Source organism: Astatotilapia calliptera, chromosome 20, assembly GCF_964374335.1.
Source record: "Astatotilapia calliptera chromosome 20, fAstCal68.1, whole genome shotgun sequence".
In the NCBI taxonomy this organism is placed as follows: Eukaryota; Metazoa; Chordata; class Actinopteri; order Cichliformes; family Cichlidae; genus Astatotilapia; species Astatotilapia calliptera.
Window position 1 is genome coordinate 34,100,060 of NC_137441.1, and position 16,814 is coordinate 34,116,873.

Genomic DNA, 16,814 nt, shown 5'->3' on the forward strand with positions numbered 1-16,814 from the left:
AAAGAGACAGAAAGTCAAATCCCATTTTTCAAACCTGTTATCCTGCCTGAGTGTGTCTACAGCGATACAGCCTTCTCCTGTGTTTGAAAAATCTGTAGTCACCATTTAGCATTCAAATAAATATTCTTATCTAAGAGACATACACATTTCATTTTGTGTTTTTAAAGGAGTAAAACCGGCTCGTCTATTCTGTTATCAGCTGCTCCAGCAGGATGCAGGATACTTAAGACTGGGTGGAAAAAACAGAAAGTTAAAGCTAGTAGTTTCTGCTCCATGAAGTATATTTTAAATTATCAAATCCCCAACAAAGCCGCATGCTTCATGACGACTGGGGGCCGCCAAAGATTGCATGTATTTAACTATGTTTATTGACTCAAATTTTACTTTTCTGTGTGTGTTTTTATGATAACAGTGAAAAAAATAGATTTTTATTATTTAAATGACAAAAGTAAGTAATCTGTGCTGTTGAGAGTTTTGTAAAATTCCACTATTCATCCTGCTTTTTACCCCTCTGGTCTCAAATACCTTCAGAAACAGGTGATTGTACATAGAGTACCTGCTAAACAGTACAAAACAAATCATTGACACACAAACACCTGAAGAATAAACCAAAACAATGAGAAATTAAAATGCTTCATACAGCTACAGCTATGGATTTATCATAAAGGCGCCCATTTCACAAAACGCAGGCTTGTTTGATTAATTAAATTGATATTAAACAGAGCTCTGAGCACAATTTTCAGTGTGGATCTTCTGCTTGGTATTAATTTTTCTACTGTGATAGCGCTGCATTTCCTAAAGGAGGAATTTGTATATTTGTTATACCACTAAATGTTATGACATCAGTGCATCTGCACTGCTGGCATTTCCTGTTTTTGTGAAATGACTTACAATAAAGACAGAGCACTCTCGAGAGTCTGTAATACCAACTTTTATTGTGCAGTCTGAAAACATTCCATGCATTTGCTTTGAAATGAACATCTCTGAAGCAACCCACTGTAAATTTACAGCAGATGAACTACTGGAAACAATTCCCAAGTTCCTGGTTGCTAACGGTGGCATTTTGCCTGTTTGAATTTTAGGTCTTGATTCCATTTTTTTTGCCTCTCTGTCGATTAGCAAACACTTTTCAAGGACAACCGTGCCATCTGTGCAAAAAGTTAGTCATGTTTTAGAAAGAAAAAAAGAAACACTGAATGAATTCACTTAATTTCAGTTCATCTTTCCTTTCTTGTGGAAAATAAATGTCTAATGCAGAGACTGAGGCACAAATTTGCAGCCTTCTGGCATCAGGCGAGAGCAGCGCGAGATGGAGAAGAAATACTGACAGCAGCGCTTCTTGCAATCACCAAAATCTGTTTGTGTGAGGCTGTTTGCACTAAAAAAAATGTGTTGATGCATCTGTTTTTGTATTTTTACCTTGCTTAGTGCTGTTGTTTTCTAACTATGTTTACACAGTCGCCTCAGTTGCTTTGCACAGTGCCTTCCCTTTGACTACAGTGCTTGTTTTTTAACCTCGTCTGATGACAAGTGTTAGACGTGGCTTTTAGTGCTTTGTACACAGGGATGTTGCTTTGTATTCTTTTTGGCTAATTATGTGTCTTTTAGCTTAAATAAAACGTCCATGCTCACTTAGTAGTCTGAGTAATCTAGGAACTGACAACTACTGATTGGTCAATCTATGTCCCTGCAGCTACAACATGCCTGTCACTTCATTTAGAATTCACGGGGAAAACCTGAACTAACAATTTGTGCTGGCAGCTCTAGAAAAGCACAGGAAGCATCTCCTATTTGTGTAGCATCTTTTAACATGAACCCTGAATCTCCTAAAAGACTAAAAGGAAAGCTTCTCCCTTTCATCACATAAATCATCGCCTCTGTGCTGAGCTGGAAACACATTTGTCATTCTCCGTTTCAGACCATCCGATCACTTTGTCAGTGCTGTTTCCTTCCTCTAAAGAGAAGGAAACGGGAGTATTAGATCCCTCTGGTGCAATGATGTTCAGGTTACACTTAGAGGAGGTGTGTGCGTGTGTGTGGATATCAACTCATACATAACAGTACAAATGAACAATTGAAGCCAACTGAAAAATTGTGTTTAGTCCATTTCTACTCTGCTGCTCCGTCCAATTGAGCTGCACTGATGTGAGGTGGTTTCACTTAGCATGCCGATGGGAACAATGAGGGATTTTGGCTCATTCATCTTCTGTGTGTCGAAGAAAACCACAGAGGGCATCACGGGACTGGTGCACTCTGTGCATATGCATGACATAGATGTGTATGTGTGTGTGTGCCACCATCATTGTAGCAGGGATTCATCCGTTACACCGATTGAGCCAAGAAATGTGATGTCTCCAGCCGCTCTTCCACCATCGCTGAAAATCAGGGGACAGAAAACAGGCTTGTTTTACTGTATTGAAGCCCTGCCAGTCCCCTGTCAGGGGGTTCATTATACTGAGACAGAGATGCAAGGCCCTATAAAGTGAAGGCATTCCTTATTATAGAGCACAGTTAGGAGGTTTCAGAGTCTTGTAAGTCAAGGCTGGAACCAGCTGCAGAACTCACAGATAATGTCAGGCCAGTCTCCGGTGATAACAGGTTGAGAATTACAGCCACGGATACCTTTGTAGTTACGTAAGCATGTTTTGAAAAGCTCAGGGTTCGCAGGTTTGTGTCTCTGTGGTTTCTGCTTTGAAATGTTGCGCACGTACAGTAACACGGGGTAATTTATTCCAATCGTTTTCCGTCCAAAAGAAAAATGAACAGAAAGAAATAACTGGATTTATTGAGAGCTGTCATGCATACAGGGATCATATAACCTTTCATAATTCCCAAGTGTGATTGCAAGTGGTAGAAAAAAAATGCTTGCACATTTTAATAAAAGAAAATAATACTGGGGTCATTCCTCATATCCTCTGACAGATCTGTTCCTTAGGCAGCTGAGACAGCTGGGAGGACTCGGATGTGTGGCAGACATTTTTTCTCTTCATACCCAAAGGAAATTTTAACTTTGAACTCAGCTTGTGGATTGTATTATTAATGCAGATCATGTACACAGCCACGGCAGTTTGTAGCACAGGCTATGAAATTTGTCAGCTGTTGTAATTTCTTTTGTAATGATCCTGGAGAGAGAGGAGAGCAGAAAACAGCAGCAGCGGCTCTGCACTGCACACCCACCTTACCTCAGACACCACTGAAGGGTCACTGGGATACGTGAACCACAGCGGGCCACGGTTGAATCTTTGCCTTTTTATTTTTATCTCTCGCTTATTTGTCTCCAGGGACTCTGCGTGGTTTGCAGGTGTGCTTCCCCCCCCCCCCCCCCACCAACAATAGAACGACTCTGGCGGCCTTCTCTCTGGCAGCGTACGACATCGCTCCACCATTTTTGTGAAAATATGTTTCACATTCTGTTTGCAGAGCGGTCAGATTGTCCAATCAATGAATCCAGTTGCTGTATTTAAATGCCAAGCTGTAAGAGACAGAAACGATCCCTAGAGAAGTCATTTAGGGCTCGTCGGCTTGATGAGCCGCCTCCCTCTGAATGCCAAGAATGCATAAACTTGTTGGAGACATAATCTGGAAAAGTTAGGGTTCCTCGCATCTGAGTACCTCTTGAGGGTTTCTCTGAATAGCGTGGTGTTGCCGCATGCCTCCTTGCTTCACTTCACAGGCAACTCATCATCCACCAGCAGCCTGACCTAGATCCTGCCATCCCTGTGCTCAGTTCGTATACATATTCATTGGGCTCTCTTAATCATAAGACAGCCCCTTGAGCGGAAGAGAAAACTCTCTAATTAGTTGCTATCATCCGATGGCAGCTCATTGGGCTCCGTTTGTCTTGCCTGTCACATGTTTTTGTCACTGTGTGTTGGTGCGGTTGTTTCGAGGCCGGTTGTCGTCTGCCATAACTGCGGTCACTTGCAAAATAAGGGTTATGATGCACCTGAAATCCAATTACAAGTATATTGAGGCACGCTTGATACTGTCTCTTCAGTAGTAGTAGTAGTAGTAGTGCTTCAGAGACTCCACCACGTGACCGTCATAATGGAAAGGCTAGGGTTTGTAGCTGCCTACTCTCAGAGAAATCCATGAAGGGTGCTCAGCTTCTTCAGAGTGTGTTACTCTTCTCTCCTTGTCCAGAAACCTCCAGAGTTTTCTGTGTAAATAAGACCCTGGATTTAATTTAGCTTAATTGGTTTTAATATGTATCTTGGGCCCTCAGATCATGAGTGGATACATCCAGTGCAAGCGTTAATGACCATCAAGCTGCCTTGTGAATCAGTTACATAAGCCACTTCAGTAATCCTCCTTGTCCTGACCCCACCCTAACAATGATACTGTAAAAATGTCCGTCTTGTCTTGTGCCCGCTAGCAAGTTGCAAATGACTTTGTGCAGCGAGCAGTAGCTGGAACGGGTCATGCTAAATAAACTACATGCTTGGTTCACAAGGAACAGTTGAAACAGTACTTTTGTGACAGTCTTTGTGTTGTGATTCCACGACTGAAATACAGGGACACTGAGATAGGATTAATAAACAAAAAATGAGCTTTTAAGGACCAATGCAACAAAATCCAGAAACAAACTAAGTCCAAACACTGATCCAGGATTCGTAAGGAGCACAAAATGTAAGGGGAGAACAAACCAGACAGAAAACAGGCAAAGTGGCATCTAACAGGGGGAGAAACAAGACCCTGAAAGCCCAATGGACTCAGGTGACACTATTAAGAGAGGCAGACAAGTCAGACAGTCATTACCACAATAAAATAGGAAGTCACAGTGAGGAAAGACAAGAAAACTAACATACTGGTTAAACAGAAAAGGTCAAATACAAGGAAACCCTCAGAAAGCAACACACAATGTCCATTAAATTAAAAACAGGAGCCCAAACTCAAATACTAGACCTCGACTTTCTGGTGGAAGTGATACTCAAAGCAAAGAAATCTACGTATACAATCACATTTTAAAACCAAGTGTAGGCAGGGTCTTAGAGCTGAACTTTAACCAGTCATATCAGTGCTACATCCAGTGGATTGCATCACACTGTTAAGTTCTGTGAAAAATTCAAACCACAGTGTGTTTCTGGGTCTGTAAAGCTTGTAATGTGGCGCATTATTGGAATAAATGTGACACTGAAACAAATAAAATTTGCAAATAAGAAAAACAAATTAATAGAACAAACTGAGGGGGGGTTGTCTTGGAGGATGTTAACATCCTTCTTCCCTAAAGTCGTGGAATTTACGAAAGAAGCAACAATAGAAACAGCAGAGGCCGAGCTGAAAATGTACTCGAAGCATCTTCATAGCATTCTTTGTAACATCCTCTGTGTTTAAGTGTCGTTGTCCGTCAAGCTATATCTGTGTGACATTTTTCAACCACAGATTATTACAAATCATACCAGACTGGTTTTAATTTGATGTGTAGCACTTCTCTGGTTAAGAAAATGAATTTGACATGTAAAACTGCTTGAGTGCATCTTTCAGTTGCATATCATGGAGGACAAACCACCTTCCAGGAAGCTCAGGTGTGCAAAAGATGAGACACAGACGAAGAGGATGGAGACAAATACAATTCTCAACAAAAGTCAAAACACTCAGAAAGAACTACACTGAAATGTGGTGAATAAAAGAGAGCAGTTCTCCTATCAGCCTAAAGTTTGACAGAAACAGACGTGTTAGAGGGCTTAATGAAAAAAAAATCCTAATATCTTCAAAGGCTGCAAAAGTTAAAATGCCAGAAAGACAAACAAAGCTGACGGCTTCTTGTTATTTTCTGATGAAAGAATTCAAAAAGAAAAAAATAAACACACAAGTTTGTGTGCTTCTTATATATGTGAGGACATCAATCCCTGAAAGAAATGAATCCACTCTTCAGTTCCCTTCTTCTCCAAAGAGTTTTTTAGCATCTTTAATCTCTTTCCCAATTTTTATCATTTCGGTTCACTCTCGCCTCTCTTCTTTGCATCGTTTTTGCCATTTGCTATCCCATACAACACCTTCCTACTTCCAGATTGCAGAAACATTAGCCAATTGAACGTAGTGGATGTTTTGGCCTCTGGAGAGGAAGATCTGTCTTCCAGGAATTGGTGAAACCCTAAAACGTTGCTAAAAAGAGAGTTAATATTGTACTTTAAATACTAAATCTCATGTGGGCAAAAATTCAACCACAAATGATCATTTTACCCATCAAGTTTTGGGGGTTTTTAAGGCTCTCCGGTGGACTGTCTGTCATTGTCTTAAAATAAAAAGACCCTCAAACCTCAAATAGGCTGCTTACGATACAAAACACAACGAAACCTGCCCCAAAGAAATATTGAGCGGAGACGGTTTCTATCTCAGAATGAATCTTACAAAAACAGAAGTGCAATAAAACATGCGCATACACACTTGTCACTATTTGTCATCGTCCACAAAGCTGCTTTTTCTTGTCAGGGGCTGAATTGTTAGAAATTCCTGCCTGCCCGCATCCACGGCAGACGTTACTGTGTCCAGTGGAAATCAATGAAATAAAATGAATTGAATTACTTTGGAGGCTGGGAGCCTGGGAGAAATGTATCATCTGCTGAATTATAGTCCACAGCATCATCTACATTTTGCATTGCAGCGTCGTCGTGCCACAGCAGCACACTTGTTATCAGCCTGCTTCAGGATGCAAAGTGAAGGAAGTGCGGCTGTTCATCTTTAACAAAATCTGAATAATTTAGATGTTTGATAAAAAATAAAATTGCCTTCAGTGGCACCATCACGGACTGGGCTACAACTTAAAGTGAGAGAAACGAGGGGCCTCCCACCCAGAGCACTTTCCAAAAGCATTTTGACCTCATCTATTTGTTCAGTAAGCACTGAGTCTATTCTCAAATGCTGCACCCATGTAGCCTTGTGCCCCTGCAGCGCCAAGAGGCAGGGATACTATTCTCTAGCACCCTGATCAAAGTTTGCTTTCCACTGTGGGTGGGAGGGACTTTTATCACAGTGTTTTCTCACAGCTATATTCATGCAAATTATTGCTCTTGTTCCCTGTGCACTGTGTGCAGAACGGCCGGGAATGACTACACAGAAAGAGTTATATGTGAACATTTGCTGTGTAAGGCTCACAACAGGTAACCACCAATGGCTCACTGAGGGGAAATAGCTGGATTCCTCCCACACAGAGATCAGACGCAGGTGCAATGGAGCACTGCTGAGCCAGAGGAGGACTAACAGTACTGCACACATCCCTGAACATTATCAAGAGTGATCTGCTTGCTAAGTAGAAAAAAATCTGAAGAGTCCTGTGGTACGAGACTAAACACCACTGTGGCTGGTTGTTGTCTTTTTGCACTGCAGCAGCGTGCAGTGGTGTGAACTGTTTTTGGAGTGGAACCTGTATGTGTGTGACAGCATGATTAATGTGACTCCCCACCCTCGGTGTTATTCGACCCTCGTGGCTCTCACATATGGATAATGAGGAAAGCCTGCCTTGCCGGCTGAAGCAACCTCCTCCCCTGCTCTCCATGCATAGACCCTCTGGTGCAACCATCACAGCCAGAGGATGCTCCAAGCAGGATCTGCCATTATGGTTTTCCTCATTACAGGAGCAGCGTGATTTTTAAGAGTTGATGGGCATATGTGTGCACACAGGGGCCCAAGGAAGTCATTGCTGGCAGGCCAAAAAAATAAAGCACTCATCAGTGGAGAGTACTGGTAGCAGGCTTGCTGTGGACTCGTTAACGTCAACAGTCCCTCGAGCTATTCCTTACTACCAGCAGCTGCCACTTGACAACTTCCACTGAAATGACAGCTCGCTCGCCTCCGTCGTATTCCACAATCAAATGAGCGAAGAGGCGATGAAGTGAAAGGGACTCATTGCTTACTTACAGCGAATGCTTTTCTTCATTCGCACAATGTTTACAGTTTGTCCTTCACACTTTCCAAAATTTGATTGTCGCCCCCTTAGGCTAGGATTACAGAGTCAACACATTTACATTGCCATTGTACCTTCTGAGATGTCACACACATATAGAGTTCAGTGTCACATGTGTTTAGCATCTGTACACTGTAACTGCCTGTGAGTTTAAAAAAAAGGGGGGGGGGGGGGGGGGACTCTGAAAATCTTTTTCTGTTTCAACAAGTGTCTGGTAGAGTTCTTTGAGCTCCATAAACAGATAGCCTATATGGTAAAGCAGCGTTTCTGCACACCTTCAGCTCCTGCCACATTACTGCAATAAATCAGCTCACAACGCAAACTTCAAGTCAAGTTGGGGTTCTGGAGGGCACTCTGTCTGTGGGCTGGGGTTCTGGCTGGTGTGTTGCCAGGGTTGCAGGTTGGTGCATGCACTGGGGCCACGCCCAGAAGCCTTCAGTGCACTGGTTGAACAGGGAGGGCCCTTTAGCTGCCAGGGAGGTTTTTACCATCTTTTGCAGGTGCTCTCTACCCTTTAGGAGACCACTCTGCAGGCGGGAGATCGATGGACGCAACCTGGGAGTCTATTGTCTTATTTAGTCCAGGAGTTGACAGAATGTTGGGTGGGTGTAGTTTTCCATGATACCACCACACATGCAGGGTGTGCAGGTGCAGGTGCATCACTGAGGTGCAGGGGAGGGCCTCCTTCTCTGTGCCCTCATGGCCGTCTGTGTCTTAATTTTACTCCACAACTTAGACACTCTCATTACTTACATTCTCATGACAAGTACATATAGGACACTGGGAATGGACACAACAAACAACGTTCGGAGGGCTTGTTCATTCATTCAGCCAACAATGTGGTGCCGGTGCCCCCATTGAGGGTTCTTGGGAGGGTCCATGCTGATGCCAGTTGCTGTCTGGCAGGAGCTGGCCGTCTGGTCAGGGTCTGGGCTGGTGGCTGCTCTGTTGCTGCAAGCACCGGGACTGTCTGCTTGTTTCCACCCCAGAGTGAATGGGACCATTACTGGGTGTGGGGGCTGATTGCCCCTCTGGGGGTATTGGTGCCTGGACCTGGGAGTATAGAGTGTGTATGAGGAGTGTGAGTATGGAATCCATTTCTATGTGTCTCTCACTTGAGTGTTTGTGTGAGTGTTTGTGTGCATGAGGGTGGGAATGCATGTTTGTGTCTGTGTGTGCGTGTTTGTCTATGTCTGTGTGTCAGCTCAGGTCTTAAACTCCCCCTCCCTGTTGTAGATTCTCTCCTTTTCTTTGTCTATCGCTCTTTTTCTCCTCTATTTTTCTCTCCCTGTCCTCTCCTTCCATTATTAACTTTTCCCTCCTTTTCCACCCCCAGTATTGTCCGTTATGGTTGTAATAATCCAAAATAAAAAATCCTTTTTTTTTTCTTTTTTTGGCGCCTGTCCCGTTTGGCTCTTTTGCCATCAGAATTGTTGTCTAAAGGCAAAGAAAGCTGCCCAACGGATTTACTTTACCAAATTGACCATCCCAGCCTTGCCGTAATGGTCCATTTGATTCACCTTTTATTGTTTATTTTATTTTCACTTACTGAATACGGGACAGACTTGACTGGGGGAAAGAAGGGGAGAAAGAAAGAGGGAAAGAGAAACAGCTGAGAAGAGGGACGGGGGAGAAGGGCAAAAGACAAAAACCAACAGAACGGGCAGAGAAAAAAAAATGCATATATCAATCACCTGGATCACCTGCTGAGAAAGAAAAAAGAAAACAAGCAGAAGAGAACAAGAGTAATAGAATAAACAACATCACAATGATATATGGGAATATGACAGTAAATACTAAATGTTAAACATTATTGTGCAGCACGTAAGATCAACAGAACACAGTGTGCTTTGAGGTAGGAGCCAAAAAGGGTGTAGTTTGTGGGTGTGATCACCCGTGTGTACACCTGTGAGCATGGACGCGCTTGTTTTTTTAAAAGGTTCCTTCATGTAATGATCTGCTAGAGGGTGTGGGGGGGCCACAGCCCCGTCCTCCAGGGCATGAAGCAGGTGTGGAGGAGATCAAAACTCCAGACATCCAGAGGCCCCCAGAACACAAGAGACCAAGGAAGACCAACAGAGGGGCAGCCGCGCCACTGTCCCAGAAAGAGCTGAGGAGAGTCCCAGATGAGGGCTCACTCAGCAGCCGTGGAGCAGAAGCCAGGGGGGGTTGCAGTGACGCGCCCGTGAGCTCCGCCGGCAGCCAGCTGTGCCTGAGTGACCCCACCTCCGAAGTGGCCCGAGCGAGCCCCAGGCTCCAGGCCCCGATAAGCGGCTGCCAAGGAGTGAGCCGGTGTGTACCTGGACGCCCATCCCCGGACACAAAGAACCACCAACGCACCGATGTCTGAGGGGGTCCGCCACTGGCAGGGGAAGTGGTGGTAGGAGGAGATAGGCCTCCAAACCTTGGAGGGCCTGAGATGTCCCCAGAGAGGTGGCGCCTGACACCCAACCTGACATATAGACACAGACATACAGGCACACACAGATACAAACATCCATTCCCACCCTCATGCTCTCATATGCACTTACTCCACACTCAACCAACGTGGAGACAGACATAAAGAGACGCTGTACACACGATCACACTCCCCAAGCATATTCTACAAACCGGGTCTAGGTACCCTTGCCCCTGGAGGGGGGAACTGCACCCAGACCCAGGTGGTATTACCCTTTTCCCTGTGGTGGGGGGAGGCAGACCGCCCCGACTCCACAGCAGCAGGGAGGCCCCACACTCCAGACCGCAGCCGGACGGCCAACTCCTCCTCCTAGCCCCCCCCGCTCCAGCAGGTCGCAGAGAATGGGGGTGAGAGAAGACTCCAAACCTCCCTCCACCCGCTCATTGTAGTGTTGATGCATGTGTGTTCTAAGGTGCATTTAAAACCCAGGAGGGCATGGAGCTACCTGCCAGAGAGCAGCAGGTAAGCGCATGGTCCCTCCTGCTAGCCCTCAATGTCTACGTGTATTTAAAATTGAGAGGTGGGCAACGACGCCAGGGGTGGGGTGTACACCCTGATGGTACTTTGGACTCCGTGTATTGTGCCCACCCCCAAGATCCTATATGTATGTGTAATGAGAGTGTGAGTAATGTGAATGTCTAAGTTGTGGGATAAAATTGAGGCAGAGGCAGCCAGAAGGGGACAGAGGGGGGGGTAGCCTCCTCTGCACCCTGGTGACATACCCCTACTCCAAGGTCCTGCATGTGTGGGTGGTTGTGGTGGAGCGGGAAGAGGGAGGCAGCTGGAGATGGGGAGGGAAGGAAGGGAGGGGCAAGTGACCCCTCCCTGGGGCCAGCTCCCCCGCTGACCCCAGTAGGCACCCCCATACTCCGCGACCCGCCAGGGAAAGGGGGCCCAGGCCCATCCAGACCGGGGCCCAGCGCAGGAGCGCCTCCCGGCCCCACAGAGCCCGGGACAGTCCACCCAACCCCACCACAGAGAAAACTGCACCCACCCCACCATCCACTCATCTTCAAGACTACATAAGACAATAAACACCCAGGCTGAGATCTTCCTCCACCTCTCCTGTATCTCCCCCTCCTGCAGAGAGAGCCCCTGAGGAGAGGAAAGCTCCTGCGAGATGTGACAATCTTCCCCACCAGTTGAAGAGCCCCCCAGGTGGCTCGATGCACCGGCGGCACCCTGCTCCAAAATAAAAAATCCTAATAAAGTTTTAATCAAATATGACAATCAAGTGGACCATTATAGCGAAGGCAGTAATGCTCTACTTGTGAAAGTAACTCTGTCAGTTTTTAGCCTTCAGACAACAATTCTGATTACTACAATGCCAGACAGGACGAGGGGGGCAGGGGGGGAGAGGGAGAAAGGAACTTCTAGCAGATGCACAAATATGCTGTGTGTGAAGCGAACACGTTGCGAGAATGAGAAATGTCTTTGCATATGCAGAAACTTCCTTTTGAAGCAACATCCTGTCATCGCCGTTTACATGAGCTGGCATCATCATCAGTCACTGTTTCATCAGCATTCGATGCAAATAATGTTTGTTTGGATAACATCCGTCTGAGGAACCGTATTGCAAATGTGTGAAGATGAGCTAGCAAGGCACAGATGCTATACACTCATCTCACACTGAACGTTAATGCCAGCAGGGTTTTGGTATGTGTGCGTTCACAGTGGAACTCTTGAATGTGAACTAAGTCTATCAATATGCTTTCCATAGTCATTTCATATTGAAGCATGCTGCTAAGGGGCAAAAAAAAGGTGTGGAACATAAAGTGTTGCATCATATCAAGCTTCAGCAAAATCTAATGTTGTAGTAGCATGATAGTATGTTTTATACATTAACATATCCAAAATAGAATACAATGACAATACATCTCATATAAATACTATAATAAAAAAAAGGAAATCGTGTTGTTGGTGGTGTTAGTTTAAAAAAAAAAAAGAAAAAGAAAACCACTTCAGAAGGGGTCACTTTGAATCTGATGCCAGCAACACGTTCCAACAACGTTGGGAAAGGGCTGTTTATCCCTGTGCTGCATCAACGCTTCTTTTAACAATGCTCTGTAAACTGGTGGAAATTAAGACCAGCTGTGTTTTTGAAAGTGAAGCTTTTTCTTCGGATCAGCAGTTCAGAGCCTCCTTTGTTTGTATTTTGTTTCAGCCGATTCTGAACCCACTGTGGAGCAGTGTTGTACTACACGGAGAAGGTGGTTTGATTTTGTCTCGTTTGCTTCAAATGGACTGCTGGGTTTTTGTTTCTGTACAGTGCTGTGCAAAAGTCTCGATTTACCCCTCATTTCTTTATACTTCCCAAGGAGCCAGACTTTCTTGTAACCTTTAGTCCTGAGCAATAGTTCTCCAGGCGTTTTAGAGACAAAACCAGTGTTTTGTTTACACATAGCACACAACTTAGCAAAGAACCAATTTTAAATTGCGTCTTTATGAACTTTGTAATGAAACTTGTCAAAGATAGCACTGTTTGGCAGGCATGAAACTGTATCATTGCACCAACAAGGTGATTCTTAAAGAGCTCTTTGCTGCAAATTTGGCATATATCAGCATGGTGTGCAGTGTGTCCTTAAGTAATTGAGGAAGACAGACAAGTGGAGGACAAAACAATATGTGTATATCTACAGCAGGTGAACAGTGTCTGACAGTCATGTCCTTAAGATCCAACAAAGATCTGACACAGGACCTCAACTGTACTTAAGCAGTGCGATATCAGCTTAAGAGAAAACAGAACAAAAGGCGTCTGAAGAAGAGCTTTAAATGTCCTTCAGTGAACCTGAAGGCTACTTAAAGAAATTATGAGAACGCTTACTTAAGAGAGCTCAGGCTGTGTTGAAGAATAAAGGTGGTCATACCAAATATTAACTTTCAAGCTTGTTAAACGCCATATGGTAAACCAGGGGTAGGCAGATCCAGGCCTCGAGTGCTGGTATCCTGCAGGTTTTAGCTCTATCCTTGAGCCAACACAGCTAATTAAAATGGCTAAATTACCTCCTCAACATGTCTTGAAGTTCTCCAGAGGCCTGGTAATGAACTAATCATTTGATTCAGGTGTGCTGACCCAGGGTGAGATCTAAAACCTGCCTGGAGTTCGACACCTCTGGCATACAGACAGGAGCAAATGGGGATCGAACCACCAACCTTCCAATTAGTAGGTGACCTGCTCTACCTCCTTAGAATTGCTAGAATTGTGCAAACCCTGTTTTTGTCTTATATACTGAGTTTCCATGTATGTTTGGACATTTCAATAAATCGTTGTACATATTTCCCATTTTCCTAGCAAAAAATAAAGATATGGAGGGGGGGGACTTAAGAGTTTTGCACAGCGAGGGGTTGTTTTCTTTGCAAAGCAATCAATAAGAAAAAGCTTCATGATGCTGTGTAGCCATTTCATTTCATTTCATTTTCATTTATTTATTCATTTTCAGGCACAACAAATACCTATATTGAACATAAAATACACAAAACAAAAAACAAAACTTGCCTGAAAAAGGAGTGGGACGAAGAAAACTTATTAAATCCCACCCCTATACTCACTCATCAACAAAAAAAAACAATAAACTTCCCGCAGCTACGCCCATCATTGCATACAGACCCATCAACAGCCCCGGGCAGATACAAGCATCTAAGCGGCAGCTCGCAACCAACAATTAGAGCCTTCATAACTGAATACAGAATATATAAATTATAAATTGCATTACCACATTTGAACTGCACATTAGTGTTTTTTATTAATGCAGTGCTGTATTGGTGGCGCATTATTGGTTTTCAGTCTTGTTCCTTGTGTGCAGAAATTTATCCAGGTTCTCTGAATCTTTTTTTGTTATTATCTACTCTGGGTGATGAAAGTCCTTATTTGCTTCGCAGTTTTGTGTTGCAAAATGTAACCTTTAAATAGCAGAACTATTTGTTGAAACAGTCTTTCGGCAAATCAGAGAGGGGTGAAGCCTTCCTCGTCATTACTTCTAAAAGACTCAGCTTTTCTTGTATAATCTGGTATAATCACCCAATCATGTTTGGCCTACTGACCTGTTTGCCATCTCACTTAATTACCTCTGAGATGTTCCACCAGGTGTTCTTTCTTTCTTTTCTTATTTTAAGCATCAAACAGCCTTACTAAAGGTCTAAAGGACTTCTAAAGAAAAATGCTTCCATGTAAACATGGTAATGCTGTCTTTATACTGTTTTCAATTAAATATAGAGTTCGAGTGATTTGCAGAACATTTATGTTGTGTTTTTGTTTACATTGTATATCACTTATATTTAATTAGAGCTGTTGAAAATACACTGGTTGACAAGAATTGGATGAGAAGATTATTCTTAACTTTCATGTCTGTCTATTACAAAAAAGTCAAGTTTAGCACATGCATGCACATGCACACAGGAGAAATGACAAAGTGGCCCAAAACCATTCTCACCCACACAAATCAATAAAGAGTAGATGATGAAACAAACAAGATTAAAAGCAGTAATTAGTGAGCTTGGAAGGAAGATTTTGCAATTGTTGGACGGAGCCGGTGTAGCTGTTCTAATCTCTGTGCTTAGATAAACTAATCCCCTGCGTGTTACATTTATCACAGGCTACAGAGCAGGAAAAAGAAAGTCAAATTATTCCCATAAATCACAGAAACATATCTGGAGCTGCTTGCTGCTTTCTCCTTACAACAGCACTGTGACAGCAAAAACTGTATTCTGTGAATATTTCAATGAAGAGAGAACACAGTCAGAGAGAAACAGAAACAGTAAACATCCTGTAAGCGAGCATGCTTTTTTTGCCATGGGGTGAACTTGCAGAGAAGAAGAGTGACACAGGGAGTGGGCTGAATCTGCAGTAAAATCCTTCACAGTCCAATTAACAGCAAGAATTTCCCCACAGCTTTTGCAGCACCGCCTCGCCAAAATGTTAATGTCGGGGCGGGGTTCTGCTTCTTATTACTTCTTCTACAAGGTTGCATAACGACTGAAGCCTCAGTCACACACACACTGACTGAAACAGGCACTCGTGTCTAAAAGTGAACACATCTGTAAAAGACACACACAAAAAAGCACCTGCAGGAAAACACGGACAACATATGTCGCCTCTCCTCTGTTTGGGCCACTTGACAGACATATTGATGGTGACATTTCAAAAAGGGCACTCCACATCTCCACATCATGACTGAAATATAGGTGTGTTTTCTTTAATCTTTTGAGAGCCTCTGATATTATACACACACATACACAATCAAAGTTCAGAGGTTTGGTTCTTTGCACACTGCCGAGTCAAGCAGAGGAGATTTGAAAAGAAAGAATATCAATGAGATTCGCCCCCTGAGATAAATGTGCCTTCTTGTCACGCATGTCCTTGCATAACTGCACCCCTACCTGATATCTCATGCAGAGTGTGTGTGCTCGCAGGAGAAGCCGGTGTCGCGGCGCCAATAACAGTGTTTTCACGGGGATTTAACCTGTCAGGAGGACTGAATGATAACCCCATCACAGACTTGATATCATGTGCACATATACACACACATTGGGCTCGGAGACAAAGAAGGGCATCTGCAGGAATAAACACACTGACAAGTCAAAGAGTGAAAAATGCAGCTGTGGATTTCCTGGTGAAGTTTTCATATCAAATGAAAACCAGTGTGACTGAAGATTTTGTAAATTAATACATCAACTTGGAAGTTTTCTGAAGCCAGTTCCCTTCAAAAAACAACACACCACGAAGGATTTGTTTAAAATACTCTTGGGTTCAAGATCAAAAGATGGCACAGGAATACCCTCCTCTGGGAGGAAGGTATGATCTATATCGAGCTGTTCTCTTTTGTGTAAAAGCCCTGTATGTAAATGCAAATGTGTGAACAGTGAGGACAGTCTGTTCCTTGTCTGGCTGTTTGTTCGGGTGGACTTATGGGGGGGGGGGGGGGGAGCATTGCACTCTTAATCAATCCTCTGTGCATAGACTGTAATAAGTAAGCTCACTCACTTCAGTCAGTACACTTAATGGCATACTGCCCCCTCTTGGACACTGATATTAAAGGTTTTTGGGGGGTTTTCATCAAAGAATAATCACTTTCAGTCATTTTCTGTGCTTTTATTTATTCTCTTTGTGCACAATGGCAGTCTGTTTGTAGTGTTTGGGTATAGAAAAAAAATCTCATTACTGTGACGCCAGACACACATTCCAAGAGCTGTAACCATAGCCGATGCCTCAGTTATCCCAAAGGTAGTGATGCAGGGTTGTTTGGGCGGTGTGGAGAAAAAAATTTGCTCTTTTCTCTGTTTGAAATAACAAGATGTGTCTAACTGAGGTCTGGATCAGCTCCTGCTTTCTGCTGCCAAGTCATGCCGACTCTACAGAGAAGGGATAAAAGAAGATTGGCCTCAGAGCCGGCTGGACGAGCATCCATGGAGCGGCCGTGGCGTAATGAGGGAAAGAAAACATTAATGGAGGGGTCA